Source organism: Ambystoma mexicanum, chromosome 7p (genome assembly GCF_040938575.1).
Source record: "Ambystoma mexicanum isolate Mex_15411 chromosome 7p, UKY_AmexF1_1, whole genome shotgun sequence".
NCBI classification, from domain to species: Eukaryota; Metazoa; Chordata; class Amphibia; order Caudata; family Ambystomatidae; genus Ambystoma; species Ambystoma mexicanum.
In genome coordinates this window covers 883846163-883861450 of record NC_090939.1, presented here as the reverse complement: position 1 = coordinate 883861450, position 15288 = coordinate 883846163, and positions in this window count along the sequence as shown.

Sequence of the window (15288 nt, the reverse complement as noted above, 5' to 3'; positions counted from 1 at the left end):
GCACTTAGCAACGATTGGATATGGGCCTATGAGCCCAGATGATAATTTGGACGGACGCATCCATCGAGGTAAATATTTAGTAGAGAGCCATACCCTGGTGCCCACCTTCCACTCCAGCACTTCCAAGCGGTGTCAGTCGGCTTGGGATTTATACCTCCTTTGACTGTCCTCAAGGCTGGCTTTACCGGTAGTATGGGCTTCTTTGATCTTCGACAACGTGTCTTCCACAGCGGGTAGATTGGACAAGACTGGAGTACATGGTAATATAGTTCAAGGATGTAGACCATAGGTACAAAAAAACAGAGTGAGACCAGTAGCCGAATGGCGAGAGTTGTTATAACAAACTCCGCTGTGGGAAGAAGCGATACCCAGTTGTCTTGTTCTCTGTTTATGTAGCTGCGGAGATACTGCTCGAGGGTGTTGTTTAGGCGTTCGGTCTGCCAGTTGGTCTGCGGGTGGAATCCTGAGGACAGTGCACGTTCAATGCCTAGATTCCGGCACAAAACTGTCCAAAACTTAGATACATATTGACTGCCTCTATCTGAAATGATTTTGTCCGGCAGACCATGTAGTCGGAAAACATCTCTTAGAAAGACCTCTGCCATTTCTGCGGCCCTAGGCAGACCGGGAAGAGGGGAGAAATGAGCCAGTTTACTCATGGCATCGACCGTCACCATGATGCAGGTACAGTTCTGGGATACTGGTAGATCTACAATGAAGTCCGTGGAGATGTGACTCCATGGACGTGTGGGTACTGGACTCTGTTCAAGGAGGCCTAGTGGCTTTGTGGTACGATTCTTGCTCCTGTTGCATACTTTACATGACTGGATATATCTGGCGACGTCTGCTCGCAATCCAGGCCAATAGAAGGATCTCTTACTGAGATCTAAGATTCTTGTCTGCCCACAATGACCGGCTGTCTTATGATCGTGACACCAATTCAAAACTTGATGGAGTAGGGAGTCTGTAGGGACATATAGCTGATGATTGTAAAAAAGAAGTCCTTTCCGCTCAATGTACTTCTTTTTTAGATCATACGGGACCAGGGTAACCAAACCCTCTTTAACCTGATGTAAGAATGTGGATATGTGGAACACCAGTTTGTTTTTTGGAAAGAATCTTTCCAGAGAATGGTTGCCTGAGTCTAAACCTCCCGCTTTCCGTGACAAGGCGTCAGCTAGGGTATTCTTACTACCCAGAATGAAAGTGATGCGGAAATCGTACTGGGCAAAGAAGTGAGCCCAACGGGCCTGTTGTGAGTTGACGTAATCCATAGTTTGAAGTACTTGGAGATTCTTATGATCTGTTCTGATGGTGAAAGGGTGATTGCTCCCTTGCAGTAGATGTCTCCACTCTTCACAAGCCAACTTCATAGCCAAGAGTTCTCGTTCGATCACCGAGTAATTGTGTTGGCTCTCAGTAAGTGTCTGTGAAAGGTAAGCTATCGGGTGTTCCTCAAAATCTGTTCTTGTAACAAGACCACTCCTATTGCTGCGGCGGACGCGTCGGTTTCTAAGATGAAGGGTTTAGTCTGATCTGGATGGCGCAAGATGGGAGCCTGGCAGAATAGGTTCTTCAGGTGGGAAAAACTATCCTTAGCTTGGGAATCCCATACAAAGGGAGAAGACGTTGTTTTCAACAGTCTGGTAATGGGTAAAACCACTTCAGAAAAATTGGGTATAAAGCGTTGATAGAAATTCACCACCCCGAGAAACCTCTGTACCTCCTTTATGGAGTTAGGGGAGGGCCAGCTTAGGATGGCGTCCGTCTTCCTCTTGTCCATCTGCACTCCTTGTGACGGGAGCACATATCCGAGATAAGGGACAGTACTGACCCCAAACAGACATTTTTACTTTTCTGGCGAGGAGCCGATGGGACTTCAGCCGATTCAGAACTTCTGTCAAATGGACCTTATGCTGCTGTGCATCTGAAGAGAATAGCAGTATGTCATCCAGATACACTATAACCGACATGAACATTAGATCGGAGAACACTCTGTCCATGAACCGTTTAAATACAGTGAGCGCATTGACTAATCCAAATGGCATTACATGATATTCATATAAACCAAAGGGCGCCCGGAACGGGGTTTTCCACTCATCTCCAGCCCGAATCCTCAATAAGTGGTAGGCACTGCGGAGGTCCAGTTTGGAAAAGATTTTCGACCCCTGCACTGCTTCCAGGATATCGGTTATGAGCGGCATGGGATACCGATCCTGGATGGTTACTTTGTTTAACCCCTGATAATCAATGCAGGGACGGAGGTCTTGCTAATCTCTTTTGGGAATAAAAGACAATGGTGCCCCCTCTGGAGATCTTGAAGGACGTATAAAACCATTCTGCAGGTTGTCGTCCAGGTATGAGCGAAGAGCCTTTCTTTCTGCTTGTGACAAAGAGAACATCCTACCAAAAGGGACCAGTTGTTGGGGACTAAATCAATGGAACAATCTTCGGGCCGGTGTGGGGGTAGGTCCAATGGAGTCTTTTCCGCAAAAACTGCCTAAAAACCCGTTAGGTCAAAAGGAATGTAATGGACCCCAATCGTGTCTGCCGGTGAGCTGGTGTGTGTCTTCGCCTCCAGGTACAGTGGCTGTTGAAGGCAGCTCTTTCTACAATATGAAGATTCAAAACTCAGGCTGTTAGTAGACCAGTCGATAACCAGATTATGTTTCCGTAGCCAAGTGATGCCGAGAATCATTGGGAAATGAGCAGCTCTTATGATGTCAAAGTGTATCTCTTCAGAATGCTGCCTTATTAACAATTTTAAACGTTCTGTGGTCTGGGTGATGGTTCCAGAGCTGAGTTGGCTTCCGTCAACCCCTTCTACCTTCTGATCTTCTTTCCGGTCTACTCTTCTTAGACCCACCTTGTCTGCCCATATGGTATCGACAAAGTTACCAGCCGCCACGCAGTCAAGTAATGCCAAAGCCTCCACTTTGCGTTGATCCACCAGAAGCTTTACGTTGAGGATCATGAGTCGGGAATCCGCAGTCAAATCGGATGGAGCCACAGACAAAGAAACATAGGGACTAGATGCTACCCCTCGGTATCCCGTCCCTTATAGGGCCCAGGGCTCATGTTTTCCGAACGTCAAGAAGGTAATTCAGTGCAGTTTCGGATCTTGTGCGGATCTGAGCCGCAGTATGCACATAAGCCTTTTTCCCTTCTTCTTTTCGGTTCTTCGGGAGTAAGCGACGATCTGGTGGTACCAATCTGCCTGGGCTCATCCGTTTGTGTTGGTGCAGGTGAGGGATGAGGTGGTATGTCCATTGCAAGAGCAGGGTCACGCAGTTGGCGTCTCTCATATCTTCTTTCATGTAGTCGGTATTCTATCTGGAGAGCTCTGGCTAACAGCTCAGACAAGGAAGCAGGTCTGAGTGATCTTGCCAATTCGTCTTTTATGTCTTCTCTGAGGCCTCGTCAAAAAATAACAAACTGTGACTGTTCAGGCCAACTTGCCTCAGTCGCCAATCGCTTAAATGTGGAGATATACGTGAGAACATCGGTCTGCCCTTGCCGTACATCCAAAATTTCCTCACAGGCTTTAAATGTTATTTCCGGCCTTTCAAAGTTCTGTTTTAGCAAATTGATGAAAGCCCCATAATCTTGAAGGGACGGGTCTGTTCTTGTGACCAGGGGAGTAGCCCAGGCCAGGACATTACCCGACATGTTAGATATCACAAACCCTACTCGGGCCTGATCGGGAGTGAAGGTTTTGGGCCGAAAGGTAAAGTAGACATTACAGGCATCCAAAAACTCCTTCAATTTCTTAGGGGTGCTATCGAATTTGCCTGAGGGGAGTGCCATGGGAGGCAAATCCACCTGTTTGGGTTCTCGGACGGTGACCAATTGTTTTAATACAGTGTTCTCCGCTTTGAGGTTCTGTACTTCTACTGCGAGATTGCGTACCTCAGCGGAAAGATTCTGTACTGCCGCTACCATCTCCTGTAGCTGTTCAGCGGTATCCATGACTCTTTCTTGGCATTGCAAACTGTCAGCCCCCTGGGGCTGACTGGCCCAAAGTTCTGGCTTCCCCACCACCTCCTCCTCCTCCTCACCTGATGGACCAGAGTCTGAAGGTGTAGCTAGCTGAGGTCTTCTGCCAGAATAATCCCTCTTCTTTCTTCTTTCTTTTTTTTTTTTGTAGAGAGTGTCCTTATCTTGGAAGGAAGCCACAGTGAAACGTTATTTGACAGCGTATCCTGTGGCCCCTCTCCCGAAAGGGACTGCTTGGGGAAAAAGCCAGTAAGGCACAAAAAAAAAACAAGTTTACTCCGTAGTTTCGAAGGTATCCAAGGAACACCAAGGTTGAGTGAAAGTGGAAAGTGGGCTCTGCAGGCTCGGTACAATGCTGCCAAAGGTAACGGAAGGGTCCGCAGGGGAAAGCTGCCCCGAACAAATGAAAAATGCCAACAGAAGCACGGAAGCCAAGGGAAAGATCGGAAATAGCAGTTAAGAACACAGGTAAGAGCGAGTGGGGAAAAAAGAACTAGCGAGGGAGAGAGGACCAAACTCCAGGGGAATGAAGGAGCCAGGCACGGGAAAGCAGAGGGGGGAAACCGGGGTGGCGAGCAGAGAGAGAGAGCGAGCAGACTGGAAAGTAAGCACTGGGAAGCAGAGTAGCGAAAAGGGAAATCCCAGAAGGCAGGGATACCGTAGCGATACGCAGGAAAGAGGGAGAAGAGTAAACAGAGAAAAATAACACAGCATAGAGTAACTCGGAAGTCGTAGCGCAGGAACGAAAACAGTTGCAACGCGGAGCGACCAGGGAGGGCATGGCTGATAGGCCTCCCTGGGACGCTACGCAGAAAGACTAGAGCGCTGAAAGCGAGCTGAGAGAAACGTGGCGGCACAGTTAATGGCTGCCGCTAAGTCGGAAGCAGGGCCACAAACGCCATGAAGTGGAGTGTTTGACACAGCCTTCAGGACTGTCTTAGAATAGACTTTTGCAATAGTCTTCAAAAGTCTCTTCACTTCTTGTTAGGCTCACCTGGTCTCCACAGGGTGCCGAACGAAGCTGGACGGTGACTGTCTCCACCAGCATCACACGAAGCGGAGCGGTAATGGCTGCACGTGCCCTCTCTGTTTTACCCTTCCATCATGAATGAAGGTTTGCCTGGAATGTTGAAATGAAATATTAACTAGCCATAAGGAGGAGGAACTGCTCCCACCTCCCGTGACCTCCTTGTGCACCCTCTGCTATGTCTCACGTTAGAGTTATGAATGGCAGACTCTTCGTCCTGCGACTGTATGCAGGGGTGCGTTGCTGTTCATAGGATCTAGTTACATCACTGATCCTGCGGGCTGCTGTAGAGTCTTGAACAACTGTGACTCTGTAGGTAAGTCTTTATGCCAATAGTTTCTTGGTATAGTTTGCTTAGAGTTCAAGTTGCCTAAATCCTCACTACTGTGCTTGTTTCTTTGCAGATGCGGTTTCGATTTGCCCGATGAAGAGTGCCTCCTCTCCAAAATGATGAGCAGAATTCCAGAGGTGAGTTTCAATGCTAACGCAAAGTGACAATGTCTAAAATACGGTACTTGTCCCTCTGCGTGACTAACCTGCTGTTCCTTTTCTGTTCTGCAGGTGCGGCGACTCCGGAGCGGCGATCGCGTGAAGGTGTCCCGATGGATCGCAAGAGTGTGCAGCCTTCGGGTGAGTATTAGCGCTGGCGTAATGTTGAAATGTCTTTAATGGGGCCTTTTTCCTCTGCGCGGCTAACCTGATGTTTCTTTACTGTTCGGCAGGTGCGGTGGCTCCGGAGTGACTGAAGATGGAGCGTCAGGTAAGAACTTAACTACTGTCTTTGTTCTTGTTTTCGTTCTCTCCTCCTTTCTTTCTCCACAGGCGATGGTTCGTGAATCTCAGGACGGGCGTGGCTGAAGACCAGGTTGACTGAAGCTAGCAGACACGGTGAGCGTTACACTGCAGGAGTGCAGAATAACGCGAACCACACCCTGCACAAGTAGTCCCAGGTAAAGTAGTCCCTCCAGCATGCCTCAGACTGGGCTGAATGTGATTCCTCTTCCCCTGCAACCTGCCTTACTTGAAAGAATATTATGAGCCTGGCGCCAATGGCGCCAAGACAGAGTCCAGGAAGTCTTGAGGCAACCTTTTGGGGCCTTAAAGGTCCCCATAGGTGCTAGTGCCTGGGACAGGCTGGTCTGCTCCTGATGTCTGGGGGAAAGCACCGTGACAGCACTTCCCCCCCAAGGCCCCTCCTGCGGTGGTTTGCCTCACTGGTCCAGGCTTGGTTGGATGGTTTCGATAGAACCGTTTTACTAAACGTGGCGCATGAATGTGGTCACTTGGCTCACATGTTCTTTCTTGTGGTACATAGCCTTTCCAGTCAATTAGATAGAATAGTTTCGATTTGACAAGTTTGGAGTCCAGAATATCTTTAACCTCGAATTCTGGTTCACTGTCTACCAAGATTGGTTTTGGTGGTTTCATTACCCGAGTCCCAGGTTGCACTGGTTTCAAAAGAGAGACGTGAAACACGGGATGGACTTGCATATTCGGAGGTAACTCCAATTTTACCACCAGTGGATTAATGATGGCCTTAATGGTGTATGCTCCCAAATATCTGGGATTAAATGTGTGGGTTTCTTTTATTGGTATGTGTTTCGAGTCTAGCCAGACCTCATCCCCAACCTGGTACTTTGGAGCTTCACTCCTATGTTGATCTGCGGATCTCTTGTATTTTTCCTTAGCTTGCCTTAAATATTCTGTCACTCTCTTGAAGGCTTGTGTAATGATAGTGTGCAAACTACTTATGGCTGGCATTTCTAAATGTTGAGGTGGATCGAGCTCAGAGGTTCGCGGATGCATCCCATATATTGTATAGAACGGTCTCTGTCCAGTGCTGGAGTGTAAAGAGTTGTTATAGTCATACTCGGTTATCCATAAAATGTCCTTCCAGTTGCTTTCTGTTGGGTGTAACATGCATCTCAGGTACTGTTCAAGTGTTTGGTTGGTTCTCTCGGTTTGACCATCCGTTTGAAGATGGTGACTGGTGGAAAGTCTTACCTCGATTTGGGCTAACTTGCAAAATTTTCTCAAACTGTGAGATAAACTTACTGCCCCGATCTGAAACTAGAATGGAGGGGAATCCGTGTATCCGGACAATCTGTTCTAGGAACTCCTTCGCCAGAATCGAAGCTGAGGGTAAACCTTTTAGCGGAATGAAGTGGGCCTTTTTGGAAAACAAGTCTACCACCACTAAAATGGTGTTAAATCCATTACAAGGGGGAAGATCAGTGATAAAATCAAGAGACAGTGTATGCCAGGGTGTAGGTGGAACGTCCAGAGGTTGTAGTAGACCTGATGGGTTCTTTTTCTGGGCTTTGTTTTGTGCACAAATGCTGCATGATAGCACAAATTGTTTTGATGTCTTTATGCCATGTTGGCCACTAGAAATGTCTCTTGACCTTGGCTTCGGTTTTTGCCATTCCAGGGTGACCTTCTACCAACTATTTGTGGTAATTTGAGATTACTTTTTCCTGAAGTCCCTTACTAGGTAAATAAAGGCGCCCTTGAAAATAAGGCAAATGATCTGTGACTAAATGGTATTTGCTTTTAGTCAACCAATCCTGTAAATCCTTGGCGTCGAGGAGATGCGAAATTTCCTTGTGGATGTCATCCAGGGTCAGGGATGTAGTAATCCCCAGGATCCTTCCCCCAGGGATTATGGCCACTGGGTCTGGACTTGAGTATGCTCCTTCTATCCCTATGTGGGACAGAGCATTCTCTTTTCCGTTTCGGCAACCAGGTCGGTATGTAATCACGAAATCGTATTCAGCAAAAAACAACACCCATCGGAGTTGGCGAGAGGACTGGGCCTTGGCCGTCTTTAGGTATTGTAGGTTACGATGATATGTGATCACTGTAATGGTGTGTCTGGCTCCTAGTAGATAATGCCGCCAAGCCTTGCATGCTGCCTTGATGGCTAGAAGTTCCTTGTCTGTTACGGCGTAATTCAGTTCAGGTGCTGTGAACTTTTGTGACCAAAAGGCTACTGGGTGAAGTTGACCTGTCTCGGGATCTTTTTGGGAAAGAACCGCCCCCATTGACAGACTGGAAGCATCGGTTTCTACCATGTACGGGAGATCTGGGCGAGGATGTTTTTTGACTGGGGCTGAGGTGAATTTCTTTTTCAGGTCTTGGAAAGCTTTTTCCGCTTCTTCCGACCACTGAAAGCGCTTATTCTTTCATAATAAGGATGTGATGGGATGCACCAATTGTGAAAAGCCTGCAATGATTCGGCGATAGAAGTTTGCAAATCCAAGCAGGCTATGGATTACCTTGATTGAAGTTGGAGAGGGCCACTTGAGCATGGCGTCTACTTTCCGCGAATCCATACGAACACCACGAGGGGTCAGAACAAACCCAAGAAACTCGATGTCAGCTTTGAAGAATGAACCTCCCCCAAATCCGACCTTTCCTCCTTTTCCTCCTCCTCACCTGAAGATTTGTCTTGAATTGAAGATATCTGCGGTCTTCTAGCGCAGTAATCCTTCTCCTTCTTCCTTCTTTCTTTTTTATGATAAGCACTACCTGCGGCCCCTCTCCCGAGAGGGACAATTTGGGGAAAAAGCCTGTTGGCACAAAAAACCACAATGGTAGAATAGCGCAGCAGAGGTCTGCAGTGGAGATGCTGAGTGGAACGTGGGCTCCGAAGGCACCAGAAGGAGAAAAAGGCATCTGGACCAGGAGCAAAGGAAACAAAACAGGAATCCAGTGGCGTGAAAGCAGCGGACAACCAAGCACTGAGAAGGAGGTAAGCAGGAGAGATTGCCCAGACATAAACAACTGCGAAGGGCGCGGAGAAAGGTAAGCGCCGAGGGAAGCAGCAAAAGAGAAGGCGAGAGAGCCTGGGAAGGAAGCAGCGGAGACAGAGGAGCGGCCCAAGGGGCAGCAGCGGGGGGCGAGAGAGAGAACAGAGAAAGGGAAAGAAACAAGCGTACTGCAACCGGAGAAAAAACAGCTGTAAGAGCTGACCAAGCGGGTTGCAATGCACTGTGAACAGGGAGGGCGTGGCTGATAAGCCTCCCGTTTCACAGTGTTCAAAACTAGACCGCTACTCGCGACGTCCAAAAATGTGATGGGACGCCGTAATGTCAGCCCATCAGCCGCGATCGGGACCACAATGTCCAAGGAAGGCGGCGCATGACAGTATGCCCCCTACCAATGCCGCACCCCCCCTGGCTTACCGGGTTGAGCCCTATGAAACTTCCGCAGCAATACAGGAACATTAACAAAAGAAGAAGGCTCCCATGAATCCTCCACCCTTGAATATCCCTTCCAGTGTATCAAGTATTCCAGGCGACCCCGCCTGTAACGGGAATCACATATTTGAGACACCTCAAATTCCGCCTCGGCCCGAGACGGTGGACATAGGGGAACCGATCGTCTGGAGGAACCCAGGGGACCCTCCCTCAGAAGAGAGCAATGAAAAACCGGGTGGACCCTATGTAAGCAAGGAGGCAACTTCAGACGCAAAGTCACCGGGTTGACTCTAGCTACAATCAGATAAGGACCAATGAAACGGGGGGAAAGTTTAGATGGATGGGTCCACTGGGGTAAATATTTGGTGGAGAGCCATACCCGGGTGCCCACCTTCCACTCTGGCACCGCCAAACGGTGACGATCTGCTTGAGCTTTATTTGCCACTTGACTTTCCGTAAAACTGCGCCTGGCAGTCTTGTGAGCCTCACGTATTTTGGACAAAATACCTTCCACGGCTGGCAGGTTAGACTCAGTTGATAGAATAGGGAAAATTGTGCGAGGATGAAACCCATAGGTACAGAAGAACGGAGTGAGGGCAGAAGCAGAATGACGAGTATTGTTGTAAGCGAACTCCGCCGTAGGAAGGAGAGGCACCCAGTTGTCCTGTTCCTGGTTGATGTAACAGCGTAAGTATTGTTTGAGAGTGCCATTCAATCGCTCGGTTTGTCCGTTAGTCTGAGGGTGGAAACCCGATGACAATGCCCTTTCGATGCCTAATCGATGACATAAGGCTGTCCAGAATTTAGAGACATATTGGCTGCCTCTATCCGATGTAATCTTGTCTGGGAGACCATGGAGACGGAAAAAATATCCTTGAGAAATACCTCCGCCATTTCGGATGCAGTGGGCAATCCGGGAAGGGGAGTGAAATGAGCCATCTTGGACATATAGTCTACTCTTACCATGATGCAGGTACAAGCACAAGAAACCGGCAGATCCACAATGAAATCAGTGGAGATGTGACTCCAGGGGCGTAGGGGTACAGCATTTTGTTCGAGTAAACCCAAGGGTTTTGTTGTGCGATTCTTACTGCTATTGCAGATCTTGCAGGATTGGACATATTGTCTGACGCCGGACCGCATTCCGGCCCAATAGAAATATCTCTTGACCAGGTCAAGTGTGCCCGCTTGTCCTCGATGCCCGGCAGTTTTGTGATCATGGCACCACTGAATGACCTGTCGTTGGAGGGGGGCCGAGGATATAAACAATCGATGATCACGAAACAAAAGCCCCTCTCTGTCTATTAAAGGTTATTTTTCCTTCTTAGGGGTAGACAGAATCGTGGCCTCTTTAACCTGTTGGAGAAAACTGGTAACATGGAGAAAACCCCAATTTCTGGGAAAGAGTCTTTCTGTGGTTGGTAAATGGGAAGCTTCAAATCCACCTTTCCGTGATAAAGCGTCGGCAAGAAGATTCTAACTTCCAGGTATATAAGTAATACGAAAGTCGTACTGGGCAAAAAAATGTGCCCATCGGGCTTGACGAGAGTTGACACAATCCATGGTCTGAAGGACTTGCACATTCTTGTGGTCTGTTCGAATGGTGAATGGACAGCTACTTCCTTGCAGCAAGTGCCTCCATTCTTCACATGCCAATTTCATGGCTAGGAGTTCCCTCTCAATGACCGAATAATTCTGCTGACTTGGAGTAAGAGTACACGAGAGATAGGCAATGGGATGTTCATTCCCATCATGTTCTTGAAGTAAGACTGCTCCCTCCGCGGCTGCAGAGGCGTCGGTTTCCAGGATAAATGGTTTTGCTTGATCTGGGTGACACAAAATGGGAGCTTGGCAGAACAATTCCTTCAAGTGTTTGAAATTCTTTCCTGCTTGGTCATTCCAACAAAATGGTAAAGAGGACTTTTTCAACAAATGAGTAATGAGTAACACCACCTCAGAAAAAGAGGGTATGAAACGCCTATAGAAATTTGCTACTCCCAGAAATGTATGTACCTCTTTGACCAAGCTGGGAGAGTGCCAACTTAGAATGGCATCCACCTTTCTTTGATCCATCAGGACCCCCTGAGGTGAGAGAAAATATCCCAAATAGAGTACTGTGCTAACTCCAAACTGGCATTTCTCCTTTTTTACCAAAAGCTTGTGTTTCTTTAGGCGAAGTAAGACTTCAGTGAGGTGCTTCTGATGCTGTTCGGAATCCTTGGAGTATACAAGAATATCGTCCAAATAGACGATTACTGATACAAACATAAGATCTGAAAATACCCGGTACATAAATCTCTGAAACACCGCTAGTGCGTTTACCAATCCAAAAGGCATTACATGGTATTCAAATAACCCAAATGGAGTCCGGAATGCTGTCTTCCATTCATCCCCTGACTGGATATGTAAAAGGTGGTAGGCACTGCGCAGATCCAATTTAGTAAAGATAGTAGCTCCTTGAACCGCCTCTAGAATATCAGATATTAGAGGCATGGGATATCGATCCCGGACCGTAATTTTGTTCAAACCGCGATAATCGATACATGGTCAAAGGTCCAGGGAATCTTTTTTCGGTATGAAGAACAAGGGGGCTCCCGCTGGAGACTTGGATGGCCAGATGAGTCAGTTCTGTAAGTTGTCGTCCAAATAAGTCCTGAGAGCCTTCTTTTCGGTTTGCGATAAAGAGAACATACGGCCAAAAGGAAACAGGGCATTGGGAAGGAGATTGATTGCGCAATCCTCCGGCCTATAGAGAGGTAGTTCCAAAGGGTTCTTTTCTGCAAAAATGTCCTCAAAAGAGGAGAGGTCCATGGGAAGGGAATGGACCCCAATGGTACTGGCTTGAGGGACAGCCTGGGCCTTGGCTTCCATATACAGTAGATTATTTAAACAAGCCTGTCGACAAAAACCTGAATCAAAGTTAATACTGTTGGTGGACCAATTGATCTGCGGGTTGTGTTTGTGTAGGCAGGTAATGCCCAAAATGAGCGGAAAGTGGGCCGCACGTATAATATCGAACTGGATTGATTCTGAATGTTGTTGTATGGACATCTTGAGAAACTCTGTAGTCTGTGTGATGGGGCCCAGACTGAGGGGACTTCCATCCACCCCCTCCACCTTCTGATCTTCCTTGCGGTCCATGCGGCGTAAGCCTACTGTATCCACCCAGATGGTATCAAAAAAATGTCCCTGCGGCCCCACAGTCTAATAGGGCCAATGCTTCAATCTTGTGATGGTCTATAATCAATAGTACCTTTAGTACCATTAGTCTTGAATCTTCCAGCGGGTTTGCCGGACCCACCGATAACGACACATAGGGACTGGATGTTTCCCCTCAGATTCCCACCCCTCCTAGGACCGAGGGTTCTCGTTTCCCACTCGTCGGGATGGAATCTCTGGGCAATTCTTTATTTGGTGTTGGTCAGAACCACAATATGCACATAACCCCAAGTCTCTTCTTCTCTTTCTTTCTTCTGGGGTCAAGGAAGAAAGAGTGGTTCCGATCTGCATAGGCTCTTCTATTCGTGTCGACGCTGAAGCTGAAGAAGGAGGAAAACTGATGGGGAAGGTCGGATTCCGATTCCGTCGCCTTTCTGTTCTGCGTTCATGAAGTCGATGTTCGATCTGTAAAGCCGCGGCCATCAATTCCGGGAATGATGCTGGTCGGGGAGATCTGGCTAGCTCATCTTTGATTTCTTCCCATAATCCTCTTCTGAATATGACATATTTTGTTTGCTCTTGCCAACCAGCTTCTGTGGATAAGCATTTGAAAGTGGTAATATATGTGAGTACATTCGTCTGGCCTTGACGTATATCTACCAGATCTTCACCTGCCGCAAAACTAATTTCAGGCCTCTCAAACTCTTGTTTCAGTCGGGCTACAAATGCCTCGTAATCTTGAAGTATCGGATCAGTTCCCAACACAAATGGAGTGGCCCAGGCCAGGGCATTACCGGACATGTTGGAAATCATGAATCCCACCCGGGCATGACCAGTGGGAAAAGTATTTGGTTGAAAGGTGAAATGGATGCTACAAGCCTACAGGAATTCTTTGAACCTTTTTGGTGTTCCATCATATTTCCCTGATGGCAGTGCCATAGGTGGCAAGTCTACTGGTTTGGGTTCTCGATTGGAAACCAGTTGTTTTAGCACGTTATTTTCAGTCCTTAATGTCTGTACTTCCATGGATAAATTCCGAACCTCTACTGAGAGGTTTTGAACAGCGGCCACCACCTCTTGCAATTGTTCAGGGGTAGCCATCCTGATTATCGGGCGTTGCAAACTGTCAGCCTTTGAAGAATGAACCTCCCCCAAATCCGACCTTTCCCCCTTTTCCTCCTCCTCACCTGAAGATTTGTCTTGAATTGAAGATATCTGCGGTCTTCTAGCGCAGCAATCCTTCTCCTTCTTCCTTCTTTCTTTTTTTTCTGGGCAAGCGTCTTTCTCGCGGAAGGAAGCCACAGTGTACTGCTATGATAAGCACTACCTGCGGCCCCTCTCCCGAGAGGGACAGTTTGGGGAAAAAGCCTGTTGGCACAAAAAACCCAAATGGTAGAATAGCACAGCAGAGGTCCGCAGTGGAGATGCTGAGTGGAACGTGGGCTCCGAAGGCACCAGAAGGAGAAAGAGGCATCTGGACCAGGAGCAAAGGAAATGAAAGAGGAATCCAGTGGAGTGAAAGCAGCGGACAACCAAGCACTGAGAAGGAGGTAAGCAGGAGAGACAGGCCGAACATAAACAACTGCGAAGGGCGTGGAGAAAGGTAAGCGCCGAGGGAAGCAGCGAAAGAGAAGGCGAGGGAGCCTGGGAAGGAAGCAGCGGAAACAGAGGAGCAGCCCAAGGGTCAGCAGCGGGGGGCGAGAGAGAGAGCAGAGAAAGGGAAAGAAACAAGCGCACCGCAACCGGGAAAAAAACAGACGTAAGGGCTGACCAAGCGGGTTGCAACGCACTGTGAACAGGGAGGGCGTGGCTGATAAGCCTCCCGGTTCACAGTGTTCGAAGACTAAACCACTACTAGTGACGTCCGAAAACATGATGGGACGCCGTAATGTCGGCCCGTCAGCCGCGATCGGGACCACAATGTCTAAGGAAGGTGGCGCATGACACTCGACTTCATAAACATGAAGAAGCATTTTTCTAATTTAGCATATAGCTTATGTTGCCAGAATTTTTCAAGTACAGCACGGATGTGTTTCACATGGTCCTGCTCGGAAGAGGAGTAAACCAGGATGTCGTCAATATATACGATGACACAGACATCCATTAGCTCTCGAAGGACGTCGTTCATAAAATATTGCAACGTCGCTGGGGCGTTACAAAGCCCAAAGGGCATCACCTGATATTCAAATAGCCCATACTTGGTGCGGAAGGCAGTCTTCCATTCGTCCCCCTTTTTGACTCGTATGAAATGGTACGCCCCTCTGAGATTTGGTGTAAATTCGAGCGTCCTTCACTTGGTCCAGCAGTTCTGGGATTAGAGGCAAGGGGTACTGGTTTTTTACAGTCACTTGGTTTAATGTGCGGTAGTCGATACAAGTCCTTAGATCTCCTTCCTTTTTAGGGACGAAGAATAAGGGCGAGGCCGCCGGAGACTTGGATGGGCAAATGAAGCTGTTAGCCAGGTATTGATCTAAATATTGTTTTAGATGAAGATTCTCGGGTTCCGTGAGGGCATAGATATGACTGCATGGAATCTGAGCACCAGGTATAAGATCGATCTGGCAGTCGTATGGTCTATGAGGCGGCAAAGTATTGGCTTGGTCCTTCTGGAAAACATCCTGGAAATCCTGGTATTTCTGAGGTAGCAGATTTTCAGACTCATTACTGTTGCAATTATTTTGGTCTGGGGTTCTTCTGCTCGATAACAAGTATGAGCACATTCTGGGAAGGTCAACCTCTTATCACGCCAGTCTATGCAAGGATTGTGTTTTTCTAACCACGTCATTCCCAGAATAATTTGGAATTGTGGAGCCTTGATTAAGTCAAACACTATGGTTTCTCGATGCCCATCTTGGCACAACAGTGTCATCTCTGTCGTCGAGTGTGTTACAGGACCAGAAGAGA